Source organism: Staurois parvus, unplaced genomic scaffold, assembly GCF_062004578.1.
Source record: "Staurois parvus isolate SC_StPar_1 unplaced genomic scaffold, SC_StPar_1.0 ptg000089l, whole genome shotgun sequence".
NCBI classification, from domain to species: Eukaryota; Metazoa; Chordata; class Amphibia; order Anura; family Ranidae; genus Staurois; species Staurois parvus.
The window spans coordinates 975,660-993,324 of record NW_028317885.1 but is presented as its reverse complement, the minus strand read 5'-3'; the positions used below and the strand labels follow the sequence as shown (position 1 = coordinate 993,324).

The 17,665-nt window shown below is 42.9% G+C and overlaps 2 protein-coding genes across 16 annotated transcripts in view; one reads left to right on the top strand and one right to left on the bottom strand.

The window, feature by feature from the left end:
* Positions 1–17,665, bottom strand: part of LOC149468331 (uncharacterized) — a 654,932-nt gene that overhangs the window by 15,147 nt on the left and 622,120 nt on the right. For 8 of the 15 annotated variants that reach the window (XM_089670290.1, XM_089670291.1, XM_089670293.1 and 5 more), the window contains one exon: positions 15,070–15,121. The exons of the other annotated variants lie outside the window; for them this stretch is intronic. The gene's annotated coding sequence lies outside the window, so the exon portion shown is untranslated. The remainder of the gene's footprint in view (positions 1–15,069; positions 15,122–17,665) is intronic. 15 annotated transcript variants of the gene reach the window in all.
* BLOC1S6 (biogenesis of lysosomal organelles complex 1 subunit 6) overlaps positions 1–17,665 on the top strand; it is an 86,138-nt gene that overhangs the window by 59,438 nt on the left and 9,035 nt on the right. The gene's annotated exons all lie outside the window — the stretch shown is intronic.

Here is a 17,665-nt window from a genome sequence, read left to right as displayed (position 1 = left end):
CTGGCACGTGTGCATTCTAATGAATATTCTCAGTATCCTGATATGCTGAGATGTGAAGACACCTTTGCTCTAATGACATGATCACAGATCTCCAGTATAGGTTCTCACTCTCACAAGCCTTCCTCTGTTTACTTCCCTGAAACACCATGTGACAAGCAACATCACAGGGGCTGTGTCATCACTTAGGCTACTTTCACGCTGACCTGCGGCAAAAACACATACGCATATTTCACACGTTTATACCGCGGTTGCTGTGCGTTTTGTGGTGTGTGTTAAATGTGTTGCATTGCAAAGCATATTGGTGAATAGCTGGTTGTTAAGGACGTCATCAGGTACTGGCTTCTTAACCACTTGACAACCAGCCTATAGCTGAATGAAGGCTACAGCGCGGTTGTCCAGTTCTGGGAGGGCGTCATACGACATCCTCCTAGAACGCGCCCTCCCGCGTGCCCCCAGCGGCGTGCATCTGGTGATCTCCGTGATTGCTGTGTCCTATATACACAGCTGATCACGTGATGTGGTAAAAGGGCAATCATAGCAGCCTTTTACCACATGATCAACTGTGTCCAATCACACAGATCACTGGGTAAATGCAGTTGCTGATCGTCGGCTTCACTTTCCTCACGCTGTCACAGTGTGAGGAAAGTCCTGCCTATAACCGGCAATTGTCTGAAAACAGATCGGCACTGATGATCAGTGCCACCCACATGTGCCCAGCAGTGCCACTCACGTGCCCAGCAGTGCTTCCCATCTGTGCTGCCCAGCAGTGGCGCCAGTCAGTGCCCAGCAGTGCTGCCCATTAGTGTAGCATCATCAGTGCCGACTCATCAGTGACGCCTCATCAAAGCACATCAGTGAAGGAGAACAATTACCTGTTTGCAAAATTTTATAATAGAAACAAAGAAACACTTTTTTATTTAGATTTTTTGCTATTTTATTGTTTATAGAGCAAAAAATAAAACACCCGGAGGCGATTAAATACCACCAAAAGAAAATCTGCGTGAAAAAAAATGATAAAAATGTCATATGGGTACAGTGTTGCACGACCGCGCAATTGTCATTAAAACTGCGCCAGCGCTGAAAACTGTCCTGGGCAGGAAGGGGGTATAAGTCCCCGGTAGGGAAGGGGTTAAAGGATAAGTTCACCTATCATAACATGTTACACCCATAATCAGGGTGTAGCATGTATTGAATGGACCGACCCCCCCAACCCCCCTGATCTCCGTTGGGACAGCAAGTGGGGGATTTTCTCCTCCATGACGACCGATGTGAATAGAGGAATCTGTTAGGTTTTTTTTTTCGTTCAGCCCATGGGCTGAACAAAAAAAGAAGAACGTTTCATATGTGCCCACCATTAGAAGTGGGTGGATGTAGGGAGGTATTCTAATGGTGGGCATACCACACACTTTTTCTGGCAGAGATTTCTTCTTTTTTAATTCAGTACACAGGCTGCATAGAAGAAAAAAAGAACATAGCATATATACCCAACGACGTACTGGTACATCACCGGACTTTGAGTGGTTATATCAGGATCCTAATTTTCTACTAAAACATCCAAATTTTTTTCAGCTGGCGATCGGTTTTCATGTAAAAGCAATCCTAGTGGCTAATTAGCTGCAGGATTGCTTTTACAAGAGAAGATGCCTCCCCCCCCCCCCCCCCCCCCACTGTTTCTCAGGCTTTCCCGTCGTTCCATCGGGGGAACCTGAGAATGCAGCCGGAGTTTCTGCCAGCTAACCATAGATTTGACTGGAGACCGGAATGGTGCCAATCATCTCCATAGTCTAAGAAATCAGAAGCTTACCAGCATTTCATCACTTCAGTTTTGCAGGATATAAACAGCGCCATTTGTAAATTGGGAAAGCATCTGATCACACCGATCTTGGTGAGATTAGATAATGTAAGAGCAGAAGAGATATCTAGAGTCAGACCCCAGATTTCTCAAAAATGAATGTATGACAATGTCCATCGCAGTTATAGGGGATATTTGCATTCCCTGAGATAGCAGTAAAAGTGATTAAAAAAAAAATGAAAGGGACAGTGTAAAAATAATGTAAAAAATAAAAAAAAACTTTAAACTCCATGACAAAAACATTTTTTTTTTTTTTAACACAAAGTTGTCACCTAAATGATATATTGCTCACACAAGCCATGGGTATATGTGGAATTACATATACAAAATACATTCTGCTACATCTCTTGAGTATGGGGGTACCACATGTGAGAGACTTTAGCAGTCTAGCCAAGTACAGGACCCCAAAATCCAATATGCTCCTTCAGGCGTTTAAAGGGCTTTATTTACTCATTACACTTCCTGACTACCTATCACAATTTAGGAGGCCCTGAAAGGCCAGGATAGCACCAATCCCCCCCCACCCAATACCCTAAGAAATTTGATAAGAAGCATGGTTAGTATTTTTCAGATCTCATTTGTTGCCACAAGTTTTTGGAAAATGAAGAAAGAAAGCAAAAACATTTTTTTTGTTTTTTTTATATTTCAAAACCTTGTGAGAAAAAATTAGATCGGCAAAATACTCACCATGCCTCTTTTTAAATTCCTTGGGGTGTATACTTTCCAAAAAGGGTTTATTAGGGGGGGGGGGGGGGGTTGGTGCTATCCTGGCATTTCAGGACCTCTGAAACTGTGATAGGTAGTGAGGAAGTGAAATGAGGAAGTTACGCACCGTCAAGCTTTCAAAGTGGTCATTGGATTTCAGGCTCCTGTATGTGGCTAGGCTCCCAAAAGTCTCTCACATGTGGTATCCCCACACTCGGAAGAAGAAGCAGAATGTTTTTTGGGGTGTAATTCCACATGTACCCATGGCTTGTGTGAGCAATATATCATTTAAGTGGCTAGTGACTGGTATTTTAGCAACTCAAGAAATGTGATGGGCAGTCAGAAAGTAAAAGCTGTGTGAATTCCATTCTCTATACCATAGTTTGAAGATCCTATAACTTTCACACAGAGCAATCAATATTCACTTACTGGGATTTGTTTTTACCAAAAACATGTAGCAGAAAAATAGCACAAAAAAATAAAAAGCGCACAGGTGATCAAATACCACTGAAAGAAAGCTCTATTTGTATGAAAAAAAGGAATGAAATTTCGTTTGGGTACAGCTATCTTCTTTCTGTTGTAGTTAATAATTTGAAAAAAAACCCCAAAAATTAAAAAACAAAAAAAATTATACCGTTATGGTTTCTATTATTAATATTATACACTTTTTTGCTTTGAATCTAGGAGCCAGCTAAAAAGAGTTATGAGACATTTTTTTTTAGCTTAGTGTGGGTTGCCAGCATCTGGGACTTCACGCAATGGGATCTGCCATGCGGCAATCATTGCAAAACAGCACCATGTTTTTAGGCGCCATTGAAAATGGAACCTGAACCTGCGTTTTGCGATCACAGTGATTCTACTGCAATCCCAAACACCCAGATGTGAATGGAGCCACCTTAATTCACATATGCAATTCTAGATTCATTTTGAAACTCACAGATTCGCATGAAAGGCTAGATATTTTGTGTTCCTATTGAGGTGGTCCACACAGATGTGATCCACACGCACTGTGTTTTGGGTGCCATTATGAAAAGGGTCCTGTGCAAGTTTGTAGCTGTGCGTTCCAGACTCGCAAGTGATAGAGCAGACTGGCATATGGAGATAAGTGTTCACATAGGATTGCTATTGACAGAAGTTTTCCCATTGATGTCCGTGGGAGGCGTTTTCCCATAGAAGTCCACGGGAGACGTTTTTCCATTGAAGTCCACGGGAGACTTTTTTCCATTGAAGTCCACGGGATGCGATTTCCCATTAAAGTGCACGGGACACGATTTCCCATTAAAATACACAGGGCACAATTTCCCATTAAGGTGCAAGGGGCACGATTTCCCATTAAACTGCATTAAATCCGGAGTGGGGGGGGGTGAAAGAGAAGTAGTGATGTGGTCTGCATCATCGAGCAGGTGCGGCCTAATTTTACAGCGGGCGTTAAAGAGACATTGTTGGACCAATGATCTCTGTATGCTATACTGTATGTATGCTGTCCCTGCCTACCACGTAAAAATCTTCCCCAGTGAAAACTTTACAACTTTTATTCCCTAAAAAACCAACACCCATCACTCACCTATGCATCTCCTATCCACTGCTCACCTCTCCCCCATGTCCAAAGCTCTCCTCTGTACCACTGTTCAAAGCTCACGCCTGTCCACAGCTCACCCCTGTATCCCTCTCCAAAGCTCACCTCTATATCTCTGTCCAAAGCTCACCCCTGTATCCCTCTCCAAAGCTCACCTCTATATCTCTGTCCAAAGCTCACTCCTGTAACCCAGCCCACAGCTCACTTCTGTACCCTTCTCCAAAGCTTACTTCTGTACCCCTGCCCACAGCTCACCCCTATACCATGACCACAGTTCACTTCTGTACTCCGTCTCCAAAGCTCACCTCTGTACCCCTGCCAAATCTCACCCCCATACCCTGTCCACAGTTCACCTCTGTACCCTACCCACAGCTCAACTCTGTACCCCTGTCTATGGCTCACCCATGTACCCTGCCCGCAGCTCACCCTTGTACCCCTGTCCACCTCTCACCCCAGTACCCTGCTCGCAGCTCACATCTTTACCCCTGTCCACCGCTCACCCCTGTACCCTGCCTGCAGCTCACCCCAATACCCTGGCTGCAGCTCACCTCTGTACTCCTCTCCAAAGTTAACCTCTGTACCCTGCCACAGCTCACCCCTGTACCCTACCCACAGTTCACCTCTGTACCCCTTTACATCGCTCACCCCTGTACCCTGCTCGCAGCTCACATCTTTACCCCTGTCCACCGCTCACCCCTGTACCCTGCCCGCAGCTCACCCCAGGACCCCTGTCCACCTGTCACCCCAATACCCTTCCCGCAGCTCACCCCAATACCCTGGCTGCAGCTCACCTCTGTACTCCTCTCCAAAGCTCACCTCTGTACCCCTGCCACAGCTCACCCGTGTACCCTGCCCACAGTTCACCTCTGTACCCCTTTCCATCACTCACCCCTCTACCCTGCTCGCAGCTCACATCTTTACCCCTGGCAACCACTCACCTTTGTACCCTGCCCGTAGCTCACTCCTGTACCCTGCCCGTAGATCACCCCTGTACCCTACTCGCAGCTCACCCCAGCACCTTGCCCAAAGTTCACACCCTGTACTCCTCTCCAAAGCTCATTTCTGAACCCACCAGCAACAGAAGAATTTACTTTTATGCTAAAATAAATATTAATGTTAAACTTTCACTAGTGCTCATCTCTGCCCTCCACTCTTTTCTCATCAATTCTTACTTCTGCACCCCTCACCTAATCTGCCCACACATTAAAAAGATCAGAGAGCCAGAATAGAATTGCCAGGCTTAGTAGCTGATAAGCTGGAGGGTGGTAGGGCGGGATGGCTTACTAGCTGATGAGCGGGAGGGAGGGCAGAAAGTGCCAGCGCCTCGTGTGTGGACACTGCACACTCCCCATTCAGAGGTGCAGAGATAAAGAGGCTAGTTAGAGCTGAAGCTGCAAGTGCTTAAGTCACTGGAATGAATGATGTGAGTGCCGTGCATTCTTTCTGCACTGTGTGCAAGGGCAGGGAGAACTGTAGAGAGCCGCCCGCTGGGTTAGCTCAGCTGTGCTGTCACAGGGGAGCCGGGCAGTAGATAGTGGTGAGCACAGGGCTGGTGTTGGAAGTAGCGGAATGCCATTCCGCCATGTTCCAGCTGCAAAAAAAAGCCCTGAATATCTCACTTTACTAGTTTCTTCCCCGGCCAGGAACACAAGGACCAGGAAATTACATTTTACATGCCACTTCTGGCTCATTAACAGAAAGGGAAGACCCATTTACTGATCTTCCTCCCATCTACCCAGCGGCACACAGCATGCTGGTTCTGGGTTCACCCATGGGTGTAGAATCTGGAAATCCAGTGAAAGGAGGAGCTAAGATTGCTGGTGGGTGGATATCAGAAGAGAAGGTTTAGGGCCACCTTTTAGGAATAGTTCACCTTTCCACCAAATCTGTCAATGCACATGTTCACCTTTCAGAAAAAAATTTTTTTTACTCTTTTTCTATTTAACATACAAAAAAAAAAAAAAAAAAAAAAAAGGATGGTGATTGGCCGGCTGTAAGGGGTGGAGGAGGCCGGATTTTTTTTTTTTTTTTTTTTAAGCATCTTGCAAAAAAGAGAAAGTAGCGTGATTGGCCGGCTATAAGGGGAGGATGAGGAGGCAGGATTCTGTTTTGTGACACTAAATGATATCTTTATTTTTCAAAACAATCCGTACACATCTATCACTTAATGTCTGTATAATCTATTTTTCTGCCTCCATCTAACATCCTCTGTGAGCTCCAAAACATCTCCTTTTCCCTCTCACTTCTGTTTTTGAAAATAACATGTGAGGTGAGACCGGCATTTTCCGAGATATGTGGAATCGATCTGGCAGAAGTGCTTGAGTGCAACTAGTTTTTTTGTTTTTTTTACACATTTTTTACTAAACTTTCTAAACTTTTTATTTTTCTATCACATAGGGACAAAAGATCCCTATGTGATGCATTTTTGGTGACAGGTTCTCTTTAATGAGACATTAGGGTCTAAAAAATCCCTGATATCTCACCTGCGCTTCAATGAAACTAATAGAGTGCAGGCTGCACTCCACTAGTTTCTTCACCAGCCATACTGGCTGGGGAAAGTGACATTTTATATGTCGCTTCAGTGTCATTAACAGGAATGGGAGATCAGCAAGCATTCTGTAAGGACTTGGGTCTGAGACTGTGACTTCTGTGATGCCCGGCTGTGGCTCTTCTCGCTGTGCTATCCTATAGACAACCTTGCCTTGCAGCTTGTTTCTGGGGAACCTTGAACTCCTTTCTCTACCCACGGACTTCCTGATTTAAGCCATGTCCCTACACTTTCTATTAGCCAGATTATTGTGTTCTTCTCCAGCCCGTATGTTGCTCCTTTCACTACTGTTGTCTTCTGTATCTTCACTAACACTCGTTACTGACCTTGGCTTGTATATCAACTTCACTTCTGTTCAGGGGCGGACTGACCATTTGGGAACTCAGGCAGTGCCGGAGGGCCCGGTGTCAGAAGGGGGCCCCATGAGATGCCACTGGTACCTTTCATAGGCTTTTTTGGGTGTGGTTTGAGTGTGGGCGAGTACACAGGGCCCCATGATACCCTATTGCCCGGGGGCCCCATGAGTTGTCAGTCCGCCCCTGCTTCTGTTTGATCCCAAACTGAAACCATTCATTATCGACCTTTGGCTTAATGCTCGACTTCGCTTCCACTTAATCCCAACCGTAAACCACTTCTTACTGACCATTGGCTTGCTTACTGACTAGCTTTCTGCTTGATCCCTACCTGCTACATCTGCTACCACACTCCGGCTTAATCACCTCCTGGTGGGGTGGTTCTGAGGAGCACGAGCTTGCACTAGCATGCAGCAAATACTATCTCCACAATCACACCTATATTAAGATTAAGGGAAACCCTACTGGCAAATTTAAAAAACAACTTCAGAATTTAGTTATGAAAGCAAAAGATGTGGGAATCCTAGATGAGAAGGAAGCAAAATATCTTATTCCTTCCAAATGTAAAATCCCAGTGTTCTATTATCTGCCAAAAATCCATAAGAGTTTAAATTTAGAGAAAAATTAAAATAGATTTATTTTTGCAGCCTATTGTAAAACAAATGCCTGCCTATTAGAAGGATGGACAGGATATCACTGAATTGATTGAGAATATAGAGGTCACACAGAATACCATACTAGTTACTATTGATGTAAATTCATTATATACTAGCATCAGACATGAAGAGGGCATTGGAGCAGTTAAATGGGCTCTAAAGAATACACTGAGATCCATAGGAGGCAGAGGAAATTCATCATTCAATTACTAGAGATCGGCATGCTTAACAATTATTTCTGGTATGAAGGAGATTTTTGTCCAGAAAAAAAGTGTGGCAATGGGCGCAAAATTTGCACCTAGCCTAGCAAATATTTTGATGGCAAGATGGGAACATGAAGAAATTTTTGGGAAGGTATAGAAAGGGTTAAGAACATGGAAGAGATTTACAGATGATATCCTGGTGATATGGAGTCACTACAGGTTTTTTTTAAAACACAGAAAATAATCCACACGGATTCGGTTTTTCCCAGACTATAAATGTTGAATCAGTAAATTTTCTAGATTTATGTATTTTTAAAGAAAATGAGAGATTATATACAAAAACATATACTTTAACCACTTGCCCTCCTGAGGATTTACCCCCCTTCCCGACCAGGCCTCTTTTTGCTACTCGACGCTACAATAATTCAACTTATAATTCGCGGTCATGCAATGCTGCACCCAAACGAAATTTCGGTGGTATTTGATCACCTGTGCGCTTTTTATTTTTCACGCTATAAACAAAAAAAGACCAAAAATTTTGAAAAACTATATTTTTTACTTTCAGCTATAAAAAATATATAGTAAACTCAAAGTTAGTTATAAATTTAGGCCAAAATATATTCTGCTACATGTTTTTGGTAAAAAAAATCCCAATAAGTGTACATTGACTGCTTTGTGTGAAAGTTATAGCGTCTACAAACTATGATATAGATACTGCAATTTACGCCATTTTTTTGCTATACAGCACTGCGCTAGTTTAACGGACAATTGCGCGGTCATGCAATACAGTACATAAATTAAATTTACATGCTTTATTTCCCACAAATTGAGCTTTCTTTCAGTGGTATTTGATCACCTTTTTTTTTTTGCGCTATAAAAAAAAAATTCTGACAATTTTGAGAAAAAAAAAACAATATTTTGGACTTTTTGCGTTATGGCGTATACAAATGGCGGGAAAGATACTGGGATTTTTTTTTTTATTATACTAATAATGGCGGAGATCTATGACTTATGGCGGTGATCAGTGATTTATGACAGTGATCAGCGACTTATGGCGGGACTGCGGCGGAGATTTTGACACGGGGGGGGGGGGGGGGGAACTGACTTGGGGTCATTGACATCCCCAGTGACACCAATACAGTGAGCGCAAAAAAAAAAAAACCACTGACACTGTACTAATGGCACTGGTGAGGAAGGAGTTAACTTTTTTATTCAATGAAAGGGTTAACTGTGTGAGGGGAGTGTTTTACTAGGGGACGGGGGTGTGTACTGCACAGGAACACGCTGATACGGAGAGATAAACTTTTCTCTCCGGATCAGCATGTCAGGAGCTGACAGGGAACTGAGAGAAAGCAGAGGTTCAGTGTAAACACTACTACTCTCTGTCAGTGATTGCCGCTAATCGCCGGGACAGGCAGGTACTGACACCCGCGGCTGCAATCGGCAGTGCAGGTATGTCGGTGGCGCGCCTCGCACGCTCCCCCTACCTGTTTTGCAAAACTACGATTTAAAACGTGGTTTTGCGCGGCCGTGCCGCCCTGCCACCGTATTTCTACAGTGGCTGGTCGGCAAGAAGTTAAGGAGACAGATAAGAATGAATACATTCCTACCTCCAATTGTCACCATCCACAATGGATTCAGGGGATACCGAAGGGGCAGTTTAGTCGCATAAGAAGACATTGTTCGAGGCTTACGGATTAGATTGATCAAACTGAACTGATTAAACAAAGGTTTGTTCAAAAAGGGTATGATCCAGGTAGATTGGAAAAACTGAGATTTGAAATCAGTAAAGAATACATGAGGGACAGGAAGATAAAAACACTAAAAGAAATGAGACCTAAAAAAGAAGATATTAAGCTGGAATTTGCTTTTATTTCCAACCTCAGTTGCCAATATGGAGATGGAGGAGATTATGTGTAAGTATTGGCCTATATTAAAAAGGGATAACATTTTGGGCCCATTGTTACTGTCAGGGATCGTACCCTCGCCGACGCACATCTATTCGCTGGAGCCGGATCCCTGTCAGCCGTGGCGATACGCATGCGCGGGAGTGTGTGGTTATGCGCATGCACACCGGCGTGCACGTCATCGCAAAGCAGGCTATTTAAATCCCAAACACACTTTAGCCTATGCCTTCTGGTCTACAACGTCCTGTACTCCATAACCTGATTCTGTTGCCTGTATCTGATCTGACCCTGACTAAGAAAGAACTCCGCCTGCACCGACCCGGCTTATCCATGACTATCCGCTTGCCTGCTCCCTTGTACCTGATCTACCCGATTGATCCTGACTTGGCTTGTCTGATGCTGCTGCACCTACGTTCCTGTATCCGTACCTGGCCTGTATCCTGGTTACCTCCAGACCTGCTGCTGAACCTAGGTTCCTGCATCCGCACCTGGCCTGTATCCTGGTCGCCGCCATACCTACCTGCTGCTGCACCTACGTTCCTGCATCCGCACCTGGCCTGTATCCTGGTCGCCGCCATACCAACCAGCTGCTGTACCTACGTTCCTGCATCTGCACCTGGCCTGTATCCTGGTTGCCGCCATACCTACCTGCTGCTGCACTTATGCTCCTGCACCCGCACCTGGCCTGCACCCGGATCTTCTGAGTCATCACCTGCCTACAGTCATCTCAAGACCCACCAGGCAGTCGTGCCACTCCTGGCTCGGTGCCCTCTGTCCCCACTATCAGGGGCTCCGAGCGGGAGTAATAAGAGGACGCCCTCCTCTCCACGTCAGGCTCCCCAACCAGGTACGTGACAGTTACCAAATAAACCTGGGTTTATATATAGAAAGGCATCGAATCTACAGACCAAGCTGGTTAAAAATATCATTTCCCCTCCAAGGAAAAATCCAATTAAGATGTTTGATCTCAAAGGGTTTTTCTCATATAAAAAGTGTCATTTTTGTAAAACAACAGGGATGAAAACTAGGAAAATAGAGAGCTTTATGTCACAGGTTATGAAGAAAGAATTTAAGATTGATTAGTTCATAACATGCACTACCCCTTATGTGACCTATTTATTGGAAAGTTCATGTAACTTCAATATGTAGGCAGAACGACTAGGCCACTGTATAAAAGACTCAGAGAACATGTCTAATATGAAGAAGGGGAAGAAGGACCATAATTTGTCCAGGCATTTTAGAGACGTCCACAAATGTGATCCAACACAATAACGATTTTGTGGAATAGATAAAGTGGAGGGACACTGGAGAGGAAGTAACACAATTACAGAAATCTCTAAAAATGAAATGTTTTGAATTTTCCAACTGGACACTTTGAAACCTAAAGGTCTGAATGTTAATCTGGACCTTAATTGTTTTATTTCAGACACAGAAATAGTTTTATTATATATTATATTAAATAGGGATTTAAGTCTAAATTTTATAGTTGTCCACGTCCCATCTCCTATACCCAGCTCTGGGATATTAGCATACTGGTGGAGTGTAATGGTAATTACTATTTATACTCTAGATGGGCTTTTAGCTCATTACAGAGATATCGTTTGGATGATGAGTTCTATTAGTTTCTAGTCTATTTTAGTTATTTTAGAATAGATATTTAGGGGATTAGTTGCCTTTCTGCTGGATTATAGGTATTTTAGATTAACTTTTGGTATTTTAATACATGGTAATTGGGTTTTATCACAACTGTGTCTAGGTGCCTTATTTGTATTTTTAAACTCATTAATGTTTAACCAAAATTGTATAGTTTTATATAGGGGTAAAATATTCCCATTTATTTGTCCACTAATAGATTTACGAGGTATAATATGCTATGGGGATTATTTATAGGATTCATTTGCATATAGTGTTATGGATATTGTATATTAATAACAATTAATTTATTCATATTTATTTATGAGATAGTCGGGGGATTTTTTTAAAAATTGTGTATTTATTATTATTTATTTATCGAATATTAATTTGAATAGTGGATGGATAGTGCATATACAATTGATACCACTAGATGGCGTTGGGTATACTATTATGCATTGCTGCTATTGTTATTGTATGTAAGTATATATGTGCGGGTATAGAGTGTTATGTCAGTTATGCCCCCCTGATATGTATATAGAGCATTATACATACTTGCATTTATATACTGGCCCATTTGAGTTGATGGTTTTCATTTAATCAGTGGGCTAATGCCCTATTTCAAGATGGCGCAATCGGTCTGTGTTAGGGGAGGAGTGAGAGTATATAAGTGGCCGCCGATCTGACGTACACCCTTTGTGAAGAAGTCGGAAGTGACGAAATGCGTCAAGGACGTGACGTCGGACATAGACGTATACCGGAAGTTGCGGAGTGGCCATCTTGATTGAAGTTTATTCACTGATTGACGTTTTTTCTGAGGATTCATGTTCCCCACAATGGAGGATAATGTGTTTTACTACTGTTTTAATTGTAAGCATAACTTTAATAAACTAGACCCTTTTTCTAAGACTTACTACACTCTAAGGATCTTGTTCTTTGACCCATGTCATGATGCCATATGGAGATTGAACAGGGCAGGGATTATCAGATGAGGAGAGCCATTTATACTTGTGGAAGTGTTTAGTCCGGTAAGGTGCATGGTGTGTAAGGTGACGGGGAGTGGATTCACATTACACTAATGCTGTGAACAATAAGGGGAGCACTTTTTGGTTTCCAAAAGGATATTGCACAATTATATGTTTTTTGTCGGAGGTAATACCGATCGGAGAAAAGGACGGCTTGGAGCACCAGTTTTTGTGGATTATTATGAGATTGAAAGTCGTTTACAAGTTTTGATAGGGTAAGGGTGTTTAATACAGCCGCTTAGAAGTGGACACTGAGTGGCTTGACACTTTATTAGCACCGGGTGGTTATTATATTCCCTAATGTTTTGTGGGGTAATGCACTATGTAGAATTTTCTTTTTGAGGAACACATGGATATAAAGAATGCCTTTATGAAGGTGAATTAATTTTAGGAGCACAAATTCACATTGATTTAAGGATATCACGGACGTCAAGAGACTGTTTTCCTAAATACTATCTCCACCATCAGGAGCTCTGGTGAAGACGGGTTGGTACTTAGACCCTGCACCTTGGGTAAGCCTGCATCATCCATTAGGATGACCTGCCAGTGTACTTATCCTGCTGGTCTGTGGGAACCTCTCTACTGCTATACCTACTGGTCTTCGGGCCTGACCCCAGGCCAAGACCTATTCACTGATCTACCTCCCCTCTACCCAGCAGCATCAATCATTCTGGTCCTGAGTTTCAGATGGGCACAAAAAGTCCGGAAAAAAGTACGGGTGCATGGGGTTAACAGGCATTCTTGGGGGCATGTGGAAGAAATCCAGCAGAAGTGCTTGGGTATAACTTTAATTTTTTACACAATTTTTTCTAAGTCTTTTTTTCCCCATCACATAGGGGACATAAAGTCCCTCATGTGATGCATTTTTGGTGACGGACTCTTGATGTCTCACCTGCTCTGCAATGAAACTAATAGAGTGCAGTTCTCGTGCTGGCTGGGAAAAGGGACACCGCCACCCAGAAGTAACTCTTATATGTCCCTTTTGAGTCATTAACGGGAAGGGGAGATCAACAAATGGACATTCACAGATCTCCCTAACATCTAGAGAAAGTTTGGGTCCACTATAATTTAATAAATAATCATAAAAAATAATAATATAATAATAATAGATTTAATTCAATAATATAATCAAACCAAAAACACTGAAATTTGAAGTACAGAGGCAAATTCGCACATCGCTGAGCCAAGTCGCAAAATCGTTTTCAGTGTCTGATGACGAATTTCCCCACGAATCATTATCACTCAATTCTGCAAGTGGTTCTGATTTACTATCGCTGTTCTAAAACCGCTTTTGACGTAAAGGGACGCTTCTTGGACGCCATGGACTTTTCTAAGTTTCCAGGCAGAAAGAACAGTCAAAATGCAGGCAGGGCACAGGACAAAGCAGTAGGGACAAAATATATGTGAAATGCATTGAAACAGCAATGACAGCAAAAATGAAATTTTTAAAAAATTTCAAATTTCCCGCCCGTACGTCCCGATGTCACAGGGACCGGAACACGGAACACGGATGCCGGCATCGGCCGGAGGAGATGGCCGGGGACGCTGCAGGGGACACATCGCGGGAGCGAAGGACAAGGTAAGTGCTGCAGGGACCCCCTTAGCAACTCCGCATGGTAAGCCCGAGAGTAGCTCAGGGTAACCGCTCTTGGTATTGAAATTTTACCCCGAGCTACACTCGGGAAAACCGCTAAGGAGGTTAAGCATCTTGCAAAAAAGAGAAAGGAGCGTGATTAGCTGGCTATCAGGGGAGGAGACCAGATTTTTTTTTTTTTAAGCATCTTGCAAAAAAGAGATTGACTGGATAGCTATAAGGGAAGGAGGAGGCCTGATTTTTTTTTTCTAAAACAGGTCTGGTTCTAAAATGCAATTCAACAGACATGTTATGAACAAGCCTTTATTTAGAATTACTGCTCCGGATGGTGCTAATGTGAGACCCCTTCTATATAATGTAATGACCACCCAGCCCAGAGAATGAGTATATGCAACTTTCTGAAAACAGAACTAAACTTCCATTGCCATAATCAGTGAGCAGGCAGGCTTTTTATTGCTAAAGAGACATGCAGTGTTTCTGCAGTAAAATACAGCTGCCCGCCTGCCTGCTGTCTTCTCTGGCTATGTAAACTGAGCTGCACATGCGTATGGTCACTGTGTGCTGGGATGATGACCTCCTGAGCATGTGCAGAAATGACTTCATCCTGCACCAGCCAACGAAGATGGCTGATAGCTAACACTGCCAGGGGAATCATATGCAGGGTCGTGTGTGAAGATATGCGCATGTGTATAATACCACTCTCAAAAACAAGAACTGGACGTGCCCTAACTCATGCACATGCGTAAGCACATTAACATGGTCAACACACTCACGCACATGAGCTTGAGCGAGCATGGGTGTTTGGCACCCACTTGGCTGGTTGCGGTGACATTCAGATGGTAGGGTTAGAATTTGGCGTAAAAAACATGAAAGCATGAATCCATCCTGCCTTGTATCCTACGGTTCAGGCGGGTGGTGGTGGTATAATACACACACATCAATTCAGGGAAGTCAAACCTCTTGCTCTATATGTTGAATTTATTCCAGATAACAACTGCACAACAATGGTTGAGCTTACCTGCACCTGGTGAAGAGAGGGGACACTTGAAACGGTCGTGCAACTGTTAAACCTGAAATGAATTAAACATATTGAGTGAGACATTTTGGAATGCAACGACTTTCCTGGATTGATAGGTCCCTGTGACAGTTTGGAGCCTCTGGCTGTATGTTTAGGGTCGTAGTCCTGCTGGAAGGTGAACCTCCACCCCAGTCTCAAGTCTTCTGAAGACTTTAACAGGTTTTCTTTTAACCACTTCAAGTCCGGACACTTTCACCCCCTTCCTGTCCAGGCCAATTTTCAGCTTTCAGCGCTATCACACTTTGAATGACAATTATGCAGTCATGCAAGACTGTACCCATATGAATTTTTTAGCATTTTTTTGAGACAGATAAAGCTTTATTTTGGTGGTATTTATTCACCATTGGGATTTTTATTTTTTTGCTATATAAATGAAAAAGTCCAAATATTTTGAAAAAAGTGTTTTTCTTTTAACATTTTGCAAATACATAATATTTCATCATAAATCTTGGCCAACACTTATTCAGTTATCTTTTTAGTAAAAAAAATAACCCAAATTAGTGTATAACCAAAAATTATAATTTAAAAAAATTTAAATTTTAATATTATTTATTTTACATACTGTCACCCTAGCAATACAGTGTCACCATGGTGACAATATACTACTTATACCCATAAAGGCTGTAAAAGCAATAATTTCTCCTTCTCTCTGGCTGCATTCTTGCAGCCATTGACAAATACTGTGTGAGCTGTGATTGGTCACAGCTTGTCAAATGGTACAAGTGTGTTGTGAATAGCCTTCTACCATGTGACCTCTGTGATCATTCACAGATGTCACACGTAGTAAGCAATGATGTCAGAAGTGACATCTTGCTTACTACTCTGCATGTGATCACTGATTGGCTAATCAGTGATCACATGATCGGGACCTCACACGACGATCGGTGTTCCACTGGGTCCGGAGGACACTCCTAGGGAGCGCGCACACCCAGGGAGAGGGCCACCCGCCCATGCGCTGCCACCGTCCGGCCCTTTATATACAACGGCCGGACGGCAGGTGGTTAAGATTGCCCTGTATTTGGCTCCATCCATCTTCCCATCAACTCTGACCAGCTTCCCTGTTCTTGCTGAAGAAAAGCATACCCACAACATGATGCTGCCACCACCATGTTTTACGGTGGGGATGGTGTGTTCAGGGTGATGTGATTTGCAATGTTAGTTTTCTACCACACATAGCGTTTTGCTTTTAGGACAAAAAGTTCAATTTTGGTCTCATCTGACCAGAGCAATTTCTTCCACGTGTTTGCGGTGTTCCCCACATGTCTTCTCTCAAACTGCAAACTGGACTTCTTATGGCTTTCTTTCAACAATGGCTTTCTTCTTGCCACTCTTTCATAAAGGCCAGATTTGTGGAGTGCACAACTAATAGTTCTCCTGTGGACAGATTCTCACACCTGAGCTATGGATCTCTGCAGCTCCTCCACAGTTGCCCCTTGGCTGCTTCTCTGATTAATGCTCTCCTTCCCCTGCCTGTCTGTTTAGGTGGACGGCCATGTCTCGGTAGGTTTGCAGCTGTGCCACTCTTTCCATTTTCGAATGATGGATTGAACAGTGCTCCGTAAGATGTTCAAAGCTTGGGATGCTTTTTTATAACATAACCCTGCATTAAAACTCTCCACAATTTTATCCCTGACCTGTCTCGTGTGTTCCATAGCCTTCATGATGCTGTTTGTTCACTAATGTTCTCTAACAAACCTTTGAGGGCTTCAAAGAACAGCTGTATTTATACTCATATTAAATTATACATAGATGGACTGATTAGATGATTTCTGAAGGCAGTTGGTTCCACTACATTTTACTTAGGGGTATCTGAATACAAATGCACGCCCCACTTTTTGAAAACCATTTCTCATTTTCCTTCCACTTCACAATTATGTGCCACTTTGCGTTGGTCTATCACATAAAATCCCAATAAAATATATTTACGTTTTTGGTTGTAACATGACAAAATGTAGACAATTTCAAGGGGTATGAATACTTTTTCAAGGCACTGTATATACCATAGTTTGTGGATTCTATAACTTTCCTACAGACTAAATAATAAACACTGATTTGAGTTATTTTCACCAAAGAAATGTAGCAGAATACATGTTGGCCTAAATTTAGGAAGAACAATTATTTGTTTGCAAAATTTTATAACAGAAACGAAGCAAAATGTGTTTCTTTTTTCAAAAATGTTTTTTTTTTTTAATTTAGCAAAAAATAAAAAACTGAGTGGTGATTGGTGGTATTTAACTGCTTCCCGTTTGCCCTATAGCAGAAATACTGCTATAGGTCGGCACGGGTGCGCAAAATCACATATATATATATATATATATATATACACATATACACATGCGAGTTTGCATTTATAGGTAGGGGGCGCGCGCTCCTTACCTGCGCCATCATTCGCGGCTGCGGCCATCAATCACCAAGTTCCAGCCGGTGATTACTTGCCGTGCTCGGTGATTGCCGACCATCTCCAAAAACAGTTCTCCTCCCTGTCAGCTCCTGCACACTGCTTTGCATGGCTGTGCAGCGAAGCACAAACACACAG